The sequence below is a fragment of the Brassica oleracea genome, chromosome C6 (assembly GCF_000695525.1).
Source record: "Brassica oleracea var. oleracea cultivar TO1000 chromosome C6, BOL, whole genome shotgun sequence".
NCBI lineage: Eukaryota > Viridiplantae > Streptophyta > Magnoliopsida > Brassicales > Brassicaceae > Brassica > Brassica oleracea.
Genome location: NC_027753.1, coordinates 21,322,662 through 21,335,121, shown reverse-complemented (window position 1 = coordinate 21,335,121; position 12,460 = coordinate 21,322,662). Strand labels below are relative to the sequence as shown.

Below are 12,460 nucleotides of genomic sequence, written 5' to 3'. Positions count from 1 at the left end.
GTGTCCTGATAACGAGGTTTCCCACAAAATTTGCATATATTCCGTGTCTCATCCGCTCTCTAGTAGATCATGCAGTTGTCAATACATACATCTATCACTTCATACGGTAGTTGAAGACCTGCAACAAGTTTCTGAACCTCGTAGTATGAACCCGGTGCAAGGTTATCCTCAGGTAGAATACCTTTGACAAAATCAGTAATCGCATCCATACATTCTTCAGCCAAATTATAGTCTGTCTTAATACCCATTAATCTAGTTGCAGATGATAAGACTGAATGACCATCTCTACAATTTTGATACAAAGGTTGTTTTCCTGCATCCAACATGTCAAAAAATCTCCTAGACTCGGGGTTTGGTTCTTCCCCTCTATAATGATCATGTACCATCTGCTCAGTACCTACACCATAATCTATATCCGTTCTAGATTCTTCTAACCTAATATCAGGCTGAGGTTCACTAACAGGCTGAGGTTCGCTAGTACTACCATATTCATAACCAGTTTCCCCATGAAGGTACCAAACTTTATAATTACGTGAAAACCCTTTCATATACAAATGAGTCCAAACATCAAATTCTTTTATAACCTTATTATTATTGCAAGAAGAGCAGGGACATCTTAACATACCACTTTTTGCATCCGGTTGCTGTTGAACAAGCCTCATGAATTCTCCAATCCCTTGAACGTATTCTTCCGTAAGCAAATTGGTGTTCGGATCCAAATGAGGTTTATCCATCCACGAACGATAATAAACTTCTGAAGACATGATTTTCACGGAATTGTTATGACTAAAGAGAATGAAGAGAGAATGAAGTGTGAATGAGTTGAATGAGGAGGGGTTGTATTTATAGGAAATTGCTTACGGCCCTCCGACGACTTTCCGACGTAATTCCGACGGATGTAAAGCAGTCCGTCGGAATTCCGTCGGTATTGTCCAATCTCAAACGGCTATACAACGGTCATATATATTTGTAGGCAACGGTCACATGGTTCGTCGGAAATTCGTCGGAAAATTCCGACGGAATATCGACGACTGTACTGTTAATCGGAATGTCGTCGGAAGTTCGTCGGTATATTCCGACGAATTTTCGACGATTACAACGGTTACATTTTTTATCGGAATGTCGTCGAAAAGTCGTCGGAAAATTCCGACGATCCATGTTTCGTCGGAATTCTGTCGGAAATGGCCGACGGAATTCCGACGACTTAAAATTTTTGGATTTCGTTGGAAATTGGTCGGTAATCCGTCACAAACGTCCGACGACATTGATGTCCGTCGGAATTTGGCGTGTTTTCTTGTAGTGTGTTTTCCTCGACATGGTGTCCACGACATACGTGGTTTGCTTTGTGATTTCAGATTTGCGTGTTGCATCCTACGTTTGTCGTGCGGGGGAGTATTAGAGATATGTTGGGCCGGAAGATGTGTATCTTACGGACCAAGACTGTGAAGCCCGTGAAACCCATGAAGACCATCAAAACTAAAAGGAAAGACTTGAAGAACAAGTTAATATCAAGATATTCTAGCATATTTACATTAAGTATCTAGAAAGTTAGCATTATATAGCGTTAACATTATGTTAATGTTACCACTATATATATGCATATTGTATTCTCTTATCAAACACAACACAATAATATATCATATTCTATTATACTTTACACAACACCTCATCAACCATCCTCAGCCACAGCAGATTATAAAGAAATGAAACTATCAAAGATGAAGATCAAACCTCTTGGACAACTCTTCTGCAATGGCTTTCCCGTAAGGATACTGTCACTTCAAGGATGCTAAAACGCTTGGCGGCTCAAGCAACCATTTATTCAATCTGGAGAGAGCGCAACAGAAGACTTCATGATGGTGTCACGACATCAACGGAAACACATTTCAAACTCATTGACAGACATGTCCGTGATGTTATCTTGGGCAGGAGGAACAGGAAGAATTTCTCAAACCTCATGCTCTGTTGGTTGAGACACGAATAGCTATGTTTCTAACCTCAATCTAGGCTATCATTGTTTTTATATTTTTTGTCCAGGGAATATCCTAGCTGATCTAACTCTTTTGTAACAAAATTACAAACTCTTATCATATTTTATGAAATTCAAAATTTGACAAAAAAAACTAGGTTTTCGTAAAGAGATAAGAGAAAAAAAAAAATCTCTCTCCTTTCCTTGTTGTTTTTAATTGAAAAAGTTCTTGACCAAAACTCAAAATTTCTTTGAGTTAGAAACAAAAACCGGTTGCTACATTTATTTCCTGTAGCTGATAAAACTTGAACCTGCCACTTCTAAATTTAAGATACCAGGCAGATTTGTTTTAGAGTATACGTACAGACTTCCACATGCATTGGACGTCGTCTTATCATAATTTGAAGTATTATATAAAAAGATAAAATAAATTGTTATAAATACACATGGGAGTTCAACAAATAAATAAAACTTGGTAATTTTTTTGTTCAAAAAAAAAGAAAGATTAGCAAGCACGAGGACCCTAAAGAGAACTGAAATGCCTTCGCATTCAGCTTTTAGGAATGTGACGGTCTACTGTTAGTCTACATGCATCATTTTTTTTTTTCCGTCAGTAGGATTTGGATTAATAGATCTAAAAACCCTCATTAAAGACATACAAAAGCCCATAAAACCTGGGCCAAAAAAACATTAAACTTCAGGGCCTTAAGTCCACCAACTAGAAACCCTAACGCCGACGAGGCTTCACCGCCGCACGGACACACGCTGCGGCATCGACGTCGCCCTCGCTTCGAATCAACACCGGGAACCAACCGTCGGTTCACCCGGATCCACCGGAGCTCACTGACTCCACACCATCACCACCGCCAACCGTCTTCGACAGAAGTGAGCCCAAATTCGGAGAGTATCAATCGACGAATCGAGATCTCATCCGTCACCATTCGTCGCAATCACCGAGAGGAAGACTTTGCGGGAACCGTCACCGTTAACTTGGTCGAGCTTCGATCGTCCTCCGACGTCGTCACCACCAATCCAAACCCACCAACCTCGACAACACTAAAAGGAAAGAAACCGACTAAACCCTAAAAGATTAAACAAGGGAACTAACCGACGGCGAGACAAGGCATGGAGCACCTTCACCCCCCCGGAATCTAGACCGACGACGGCGGAGCTAAACGTAGCCTTCCCCTCGCGGGGACCTGAACCGGCGTCGACGGAGCTGACGGAGCCTCCGCCTCCCGGAGACAAAACCAAAAAACCGCAGAAAGCGCTTCACCGCGCCTTCCTCGCCACGACCGCACCTTTACACCAGAACCAGAACCGCCATGGACTACCTTCTTCCAAAGCTCAGGCAAGGCGGAAGAGGGAGGGGACGATAACAAAGCGAAGATCGAAGACTTTTAAAGGTGGCTTTAGGGGCTCCGGTGACGGCACGCATGCTCACGCGCCGGCCGATCACCGGACCCGAAAATGGATCTACTTTTCTTCTCTCTCTTCTCTCTCGTCGCACAATTATTCTACATGCATCATTAATCTGATAAAAAACATAAAAATATATACTTTTCTTAATTTATATTTATTTTAGAAGTTATAAGTTATAACCGATACCATTTTATTTTAGAAGTTATTTATAATAGTATTAGAGGACATAATTTAAAGAGAAAAAGAGGAAGCAATTGCATTGGTGTACGCATCAATCGTCGGCTTTCCCTCAAAACGGTAAAGATCATTGAATGTCCGAATCCCCACCGCAGATCCTGCTTCACTGTTCCTTTTCTTCTTCTCCAGTACTCTACCCAATATCCATTTATACTTCTATACTAGCACACGAACACAAATAGACTTTAGCAAATCGATGAACGATGGAAGAATGAACTATTTTTTTTATAACTTAAGCTTAAATGGTCCAACAAAAAAAATCCTTCTCACATGAGTTATTCATCTTGTTGGGTAAACCAAATGTATGTTGTAAATTTCAGTTAATTAATTATATTAAAACTAAAGTACAAAACAATACTTATTTTAAACTGATTTCCTGCATTTTTCGTTTATGTGTTTTTTGTTTTAACATATATATATATATATATTTAACTCACGTAGCAAGCATCTCATATTATTTGTTAAATATCCCTTAAACTATATTTGAGAAGTGATTTGTATATGTGTCATCACTATATTAACTTTCACAAAAAATTGATGACATGGCTTAAAAGAAATATGACATGGCATAAATCTAATTGTGACATGTAAAATTTATTATATTTAGATTTATGTTTTTGGTAAGATTTCTTAAATATAATAATGATGATTTTCTATATACGGATTTATATTTTTGGAAAAGTTTCATAATATAGTAATAACTAATAATTTTTATATCAAAAATATTTTTCTCAGTAAATATTCATTTTGGTAAGATTTTATGATACCTAATAACTTTTCTATATCTATTAAAATAATAACTTTTCTATATCTATTCAAATAATATGTTTTTATATATAAATAATAATTACGAATATTAAAATTTTACATCAATATATGAATCATATTTTTATTATTAAAATAAGTGTAGTTTAAAATATATTATATCAACGTATATACGTTATTTTTATTTAATGTATATATTATTAGAAATAATTTATATATTTACAAATAGACATATTTAAAAATGGTAATTAAATAAAGAATAATATAATAAAGTAACTTTATAAATCTCAATTATTTTTTCAAAAGTTAAATAATGCAAAATTAAAAGGTCAAAATAAACTTGAATAAATCAAACTAAAAACAATTGCATTATGGTTTTAGTTTTTAAACTAATAAAAGTAAAATATAAAAATAGAAAATTTTATTTATATATAACATTTTTAAATATTTTATACCTTCGCCATGTGCAGAAAAACTCCTAGTTTACTAATGATAGCTCGTGCTTTGCACGGAGTAAATTTTTCAAAATATGTTGTATTTAAATATTTTAAATAATATATCAATAATTCTTTTTTACAATTGATTAAGAATGACATTCAGATGCTATTTGGTTCGGTTCGACTATGGTTGGTTCAGATCTTTGCGGGTTTGGTTCGAATCATTTCATGTTTCAGTTGGGTTTAGGTTCATAGTCTAGGGGATAGTGCTTGTTCATAAGTGTCAGAGGAACACGTTCAACACGTATGACTTGGGGAAAAAAAGATAGTGCTTGTTCATAAGTGTCAGTGGAACACGTTCAACACGTATGACTTGGGGCAAAAAAAAATATTGAGAACATCAATAATACAAATCTATCGAAATATCAACATTCAACTCAATATTTGATTTTTTGTATTTTTAACTTAAAATCAATCATAAATCCATTCAAATCCATTTTTAAATCAAATCCTTAAACAAATCATTATTATTAAATAACACCTGATTTTAAAATCTATTTTAAAATCATAAAATCAATAACAATGGATTTGAATATATATTTTAAAATCATTGAACCAATAACAATGAATTTGTATATGAATTCTAAAATCACAGAACCAATAACACTAAATTTGATTTGTATTTTCAAATCCATTAAAATATATAAACCAATAACATCCTCTTAATAGATCATAAATGTTAAGAAGTCATTATTTCTATTTTAATAAGTAAGATGCACACAAATTAATCATATATGAATGTTTTTATAATTTATCTTATTGACATAAAATATTATTAAACAAAATAAATTCAACCTATAAAAGTGATATATTACATAATTGATCATAGATATTAAATATGATTAAAAATGTATTTAAAATACTGAGAACATTATTTATTTTACAGCGAAATATTTTCTTTAAACATACAAAACTGAAAGGAGTATGTATATGTAGAGAAGGAAATAAGGCATCACCCACCCACAGCCTTCGCCTTGTGTGCTTTGGCTTTATTTTGGATGTGATATTTTATGTGTATATATATATATACACACATATATTAAAACTAAAATTCATGTCTTGGGTCATGTCATCATTAATTCTGTATAGAACATTGATATTGCATGTGATGTTTCTTATTTAAAACAGTTCTATCGATACTACGACTGAAGGTTTAAATAGTGATTCTGCTTGCTGAGGTTAAAATGGTTGAACCACAATAAATATATGCAATCATGAGCTTTATATAAGGGAAAATTGTAAAAAAAAGGAAGATTGTAAAAAAATAAAAGACATTCTCAAAGTTTTGATATTTTTGGTTATTTTGGACATTTATTGCCCTTTTGCAATGAGAAAAATAGTAAACTAAATTTTAAAAATATAAAAATATGAAAACTATTAGAAACATAATTAAGTATGATTATTTATATGTTTAAAATTCTTTTAGTATAATCATATTTTATCTTATGTTCTAACTGGGGATATAATACTTATTATAGTCATCTACTTAATCTAGAAATCAGATACTAAGTATTATACATAGATCTATCTTTGGTATGTAACGCTAACAAAACTTTCTTGCATATTCTATCTTAGTTAGAATTCGTTAGGTTATATTCTAGCATGATGTTGTTAATCTACATGTAGTTTTATTACAACTTATAGCCACAACTTTACGATTTACATTTTTCTTGTTTATGTGTCATACTATGTTATGCTTTTTACCTTATATTGCATCTACGGAAGAATAAACTTTCCACCCTCTCTATAGTGTTCTGCACAATATATGATACATATTATAGCCAAATAACGAAAATAAGTTTCCATATTTTGGTTAAAATCTTTCCTAAATCTAAACAAAATCCGCACTAAATCGCGTACAATATCTTCTTTCCCAGGTCAAAATATCATCAAACTGCTTTTTTTTTCATTGGAGCCCGAGTTATTCAAGAGAAAATTACACACAAGCTACTAGGCAATACGTGCTTCACGCAACTTTGATACGTATACCAGTTTATATACGGTTTTAATAAAGGATATAATTGTCATATTGCTTTCATCTTCTTATCTACGTCCTCTGTAATCAAAAGAAGACAAGAGCTAAGAAAGTTTTTATATTTAAATTTAGGGAGACTGAACTATGTTTGGGTGATGGACAACTCCAAATTGACAAACAAAATTTAATAAGGATTGTTATGCAAATCTGGTGGTGAAGAGAACGACGGTGCCGATGAATGTGTATCGCTCTGGCGGAAAAGAGAGGATATGTAAGAAATGACTTGCCGTCTACACTATATTCCAGTTAAAGGACGTTATAGCATGGTATATTTGTTAGTGTAAATATTTGTAATGGTATCATACTATTTAAGAATTAAGATATAGTCGCTTATTATTCACATATATCTATACTATATCTATGAAATAGAACAACCTGTCTGGTCCTCAAATTCAACACTTCTCCATTCATCGTGTTCATTTACAATGTAATATACTATTTATCATGTTTTTTTTTTGAAACTTACTATTTATCATGTTCTATTCTAGTTTACAGTGGCTTCGTATTTTAAGACTATGATAATCCACTTTTTCTGTTGACATCTTATATTTTGGAATTTGTGTGAACAAATTGTTGTTTCATGTTTGTTATTATTTATGATTTGTAACTAAATATAGTTAAACATTATATATTATGGTTTATATTTGGGTTTGAGTTTAGTGATTAGAGTTTAGTATTTAGGGGTTAAGAGTGAGATTGAGTTTAGTATTTGAGGGATGTTAGGGTATGGTTGGGGTCTAGAATGGAATAGCAGCTTGTACAATGCTCAATTTGCAGTGGCGAAACATTCTACTTTTGGTGACCAAGAGAATGAGAAGGAACATTCAATTTCTTATGGTTCCCATAAAAATACGCTATTCATAAGGAATTAATTTTATTTTCTATTCCTTATCATTCTTTGTTTTTGTAAAGAATAACAAAGTAAAATTATTCTTCATTATTTTTGAAGAAGAATAATCATTCCCACTCATTCCTTTAATTTTATTTTTTTCATTCTTTTTTTATTTGTTCCTATTGTTCTTCAAATGGTCGCCAGTCACACCCTTTTTGTATATAAGAAATTAATGCTAGTACTATTTTAATTTTATTAAATAGAATAGAACAATGTTTTCATATTACAAAATAAAGTAAGAATTGTGACGACAACATAAATTATAATGATATAACTTTGATTACATCCCATCCTTCTTGGACGCCGTCTTCCACCATAACTACCACAAGACCATGTAATCAATGATTCAATACTCACTTCATCATCAACGACATAATCTGATTTTCTCGTTCACATGTTCTTCATCATCGACGTCATTTGTTTTTTTATGTCATCGATTACCTGGAAAGGCAAATGTATAACCGGCTCAAATATGTGTTAAATGTTATTGAATTAATAACGTCAAAATCGCTAATATATTTTTAATTCTTCTTTCAAAATTGGTTACTCGGCAAATTAACCCAATAAAAACGAGGTTGCTACAACCATTTCATTTTTTTTCTTTTGCTTTGATAAAAAACTCGCTAAAATGCAGCTCTTGCCATCCACAAACGTTTTCTCAATTTGTCGGCAGGTACATCTATCCATTTATTGGACAAAAAAATGTCTAAAACAAAACTTTTAATACGACAAATATTTTAAACTAGACAAAATTGTGCTCCACGCTAGGGTTTAACACACTAATCAGACCTATATTCTCTGTAACAGGTCAAAGCCACCCATTCCTGAAAGAGCAGGCAAACCAAGACATATTCGAGCAGAGGGAGTTTCTAGCCTGTCAACTTCTCCATAGGTAGCTGCTTGGACAATAAACTTAGTGGCTGTCTCAAATGTCATTCTACAGAATGTAGAAGTTGATTCTGCAATTCCTCCAAAACGGCTCATTGGACGGTATCCACCAGAAAAGGTCATGTAATCTGCGATGAGGTTCAAGTGTCTGAAACTTACTGATATACCGTATGATTTGAAAACGTGGTTTATTTCCCTGATTATGGTCTCTCTTGCCGCTTCAACTCCAATGTGTTGAGCATTTCGTGAATGCTGTTGCTGTACAAGTACCTAACGTCAAGCTTATCTTGAAACTCCCAGATATCAGAGAAATCAACTCCTGATGCGTGGAGAGCTGGCCAGGCTTTCTTTTCCTCGTTGGAGATGTCTTCTCTCTCCTTTGGTTTGTCTCCATGGTATATCACTTGAGGATCACCACAGTTAGCTAATGTGCACCGTTCGATTCTCCCATAGTTCTGGATGTAAACCTTCTGTGCTGTTTTCTGAGCAACCTGCGTGTCAAAAAAGAAGAAATATAAAACACCTAGGGCTTAGCATAAAACAACAGAGTCATAAAGATAATAGCTTCAAGAACAAGGTACCGGAGCAAGTAACATATGAGGCTTCTTTGAAAGAAACTTGAAATGGACCTCAAATGTCGCTCCTTTGCCTTCCACAAAGATATGTCTGTCTTTCTTATGTCTAACAAATATCTCTCGCTTCTTTTTTTTGGGTTCCCGAGTCTCTTCCTTGCTAACTTCTTCATTCTCATCCTCACTGTCCATCTCAGTGTCATCATCTACTCCACTAGTTGACAATGTTTCGTTCTTCTCATCTTCGGAACTTTCCTCATAATCCTCATCTGCTGCTTGCTTCTTCCGTTTCTCTGCACCAAGACCCTCATCATCATCATCTTGAGTCTGCTTTCCATTAGCAGAATCATCATCGTCATCATCATCATCTTGATTCTGCTTTCCACTAGCAGAATCATCATCATCTTGAGTCTGCTTTCCACTTGCAGAATCATTATTCTTCGTATCATTTCCAGCTTTTAGACCGGTGACTTTCTTAACCTTTATGCCCCTGATTCTACAGAGCATTGTCATGTGTTTCTGTATAGCATCTTCCAGCTTCCTCAAATACCTAACCTTCATTGTCTCTTGCCAATCCTCATCAGTAATATCAGTGTGCTTCGGATAATGCTCTGGCTTATATAGATTTATCTTAAGCTTGTGAATACTACAAACTCTACTTTTTTTCTTTTTTTGGTCAGATCTACAAACTTTAGCTTTTTTATAAACTGCGAATGGTATAACGGATACTTCCATACTCTTTATAATATCTGCCACTGTAATCTTCCTTAATTTATCAGTAATATGGCTTGCATCATCCCTGCACAAATGACAGATAAGTAGAGAATATTTAAACATGAAACATCTGTAATATTTCTCATATTTTGTAAATAGCATAATTATCCAACATACTTTGTTTTACCCTTAAGCAAAGGACAAGTCATGATGGGTGTCTTAATGTTTGCAGAAGCAGTCATCAATATCTCTCGTAAACGTGGGATTCCGAGTGTCACATTCATCTCTCCACGTCCAGCAAGATGAAAAGTATTCAAAATGTACATTGGCAGAGCAACATAAAGTTATAAGCAAAATACTAAGACCATAACATAAGAAAAGAATATAAGGAAAAAAAAACATAAGAAAGGAATATAACTAACGTCATCTGTGTTGATGGCTCTCCTACAGATTGTGCAGCAAGTACACCTACAGGCTCCCCTGGCTGGGCAAGACTTGCAAAGAATTTTGATTTCACCAGCTTCAGTAGATCCTCTTGTCTCACCATTTTGGAAGCAATACGCTCATTCATAGGCATTGACTCTACAAACTTCTCAGCTCTCTTCTCAAGAGTAATAGGCAGATCAGTTATGTAACTACTGAAACCAGATAGCATGTCTTCACTGCATCTTTCAAGGATCATATCTTGATTCTGAATCAAAGCAAGTTAAATGAATAACAACATAAGTTTCCAAAAGGAAAAGGCTAAAGTGTTTTGAAAATGGAATGCTTACTAGTGTAAGTTCTTTGAATTTTTCAATGAAGCTAGACCGATGAACATCCACGCCATCTTCACCATATTGGAATTGAATGATGGACCCATCAGCATCCCGGACAGTACAATCATAGTTGACTTTCAGGCTCTCGAGATTTTTCATCAAGCATCTCTGCAGATACCCACTACGTGATGTCTTCACTGCAGTATCAACTAACCTATAAAACAGAATGTTCTAAATGTTTACAATTAATGCGCCACAACAAAGATGACAAAGACTCTTAACACAAATACAACACAAGGCTTAAAATGAATAAAATTTTTACACAAACCATTTTCAAAAGATTTATGTTACAGGAACAAAGTAAAACTTTAAAAAGAGTAAGTGTTACTAACCCTTCTCGTCCAGCCATACAATGGAAGTAATACTCTTGTGGCTTGAGACCACTAAGGAATCTGTCACTAATAAAACCTCCAGCTCTAGGCGACCAGTCCCATGGATGGAAACAAGGTAATGTCTTCCCAGAAACCATTCTGGGAACTCTTTTTCCTTCTAAATCTTGCTGGCCAAGGTGAGAAGAGATTTGTTGGAAGTTAACCTGCAGAGAGTCGGCAACATGAGAAAGAAATAGTGAAAAATAACGTGCAACACGAACAACAACAAGCATACTGAAGAAAGACTCACCTTAATGCCCTTAGCTCCAGATATTGTCATCAGAGATATACAATTCCTTCCAGGTGTTTTCAGCAACCCATCAGAGAGCAAATCGTTCATCACCCCCTTTCCTGAACACTGGTTGAGCTCACTGACGATTCTCCTGTCCAAAGATGCCAAGGCAGGTTCCCCGTCCTCGTAAAGAATTCGCTCAATGCTAGATTTCATGTCCTGAGGATCTGCCCCAAAGACAGTAACATGTGAGTAGTTTATCTAGCAAACTACAATTCCCATGCTTAATACTATACATTGTAACAGATGACCATGTTGACAGGCATGCACACGTTAACGAAGTACATATACATACCTATCTGAGCATTAACATCAATGCCAAAGGTCTTACGTAGGACTTTTTCACCAACACCTTCACATTCTTGAAGTTGCTTGGTCCTCTCTTCATCCACATCTTTCAAAATAATAAGATCATCAACTCCACAGGTGAAACCGTGAATCTGAAAGAAGTTAGAAACAAAAGGTTCACGATTTTCAAAACTCTATAACAAAATGAAAATAAACTCCAACTCTATGTATCTTCTTCCTTTTCGTTGCATACACTGGAAGAATGAAATCATATTCCATATGCGTAAATAGTGTTTCACTAACTGCGTATAGTATATACACTATCTTCAAATAGTTAACACAATTACTCAGCCCGACATGGCAATATCCGCTTCTATAACACATATTTGCCATATAACATTATTATGACATCAAATAAAACATAATACAATGTGATGTTGAATGGAATGATATTCATATGATGTTTTCTGTTCTACTTCCTTTCTCTAATTCTCTCAATCTTCATTTTTTTCGCTACAGTCAATTTGCATTTGGTGTAAGCATTACCTCTTTCCCTGCAATCATAAACACTTCAAAATGTGAACAATAAGTATTATGCTATTTATTTTGTCATATTTTCTATTCTATATGCTAATGAAGAATGGAAATAGATCTTATTGGCATTTCAGATTTGGATTTAGTTTATGGAAGATTGGGGTTG

General features: G+C 34.5%; 1 pseudogene; it reads right to left on the bottom strand.

Moving 5' to 3' along the window:
* Nucleotides 1–8,606: 8,606 nt before the first annotated feature.
* Nucleotides 8,607–12,460, bottom strand: part of LOC106297713 — a 12,906-nt pseudogene continuing 9,052 nt past the window's right edge.